Below are 246 nucleotides of genomic sequence, written 5' to 3' on the forward strand. Positions count from 1 at the left end.
TATTGGTCTTCCCTACTATGGCCGGCGAGTTTCCAGAACGTCTCTGTCCTTATAAGGTATGACCTGACAATAACGGTTACCCATCGTCTTCCCCCCCCCTCACCCCCGTTCAAGCCAAGGTCTTCCCAGGTCAACGAGAATTAGGTCTCGAGGGGGGAGGGGTTTTTTGACGGGACGGTCTTCTCCCGGTCATTAGCCTCATGGAATCTAACTTTCTCGATTTTATTTTCATTTTTATGTTCTGTT

The 246-nt window shown here is 48.8% G+C and overlaps 1 protein-coding gene across 2 annotated transcripts in view; it reads right to left on the reverse strand.

Moving 5' to 3' along the window:
* Positions 1-246, reverse strand: part of LOC119586455 (NPC intracellular cholesterol transporter 1-like) — a gene marked incomplete at its 3' end in the record, with an annotated part of 40,814 nt that overhangs the window by 18,366 nt on the left and 22,202 nt on the right.

The sequence above is a fragment of the Penaeus monodon genome, chromosome 21 (assembly GCF_015228065.2).
Source record: "Penaeus monodon isolate SGIC_2016 chromosome 21, NSTDA_Pmon_1, whole genome shotgun sequence".
Taxonomy (NCBI): domain Eukaryota; kingdom Metazoa; phylum Arthropoda; class Malacostraca; order Decapoda; family Penaeidae; genus Penaeus; species Penaeus monodon.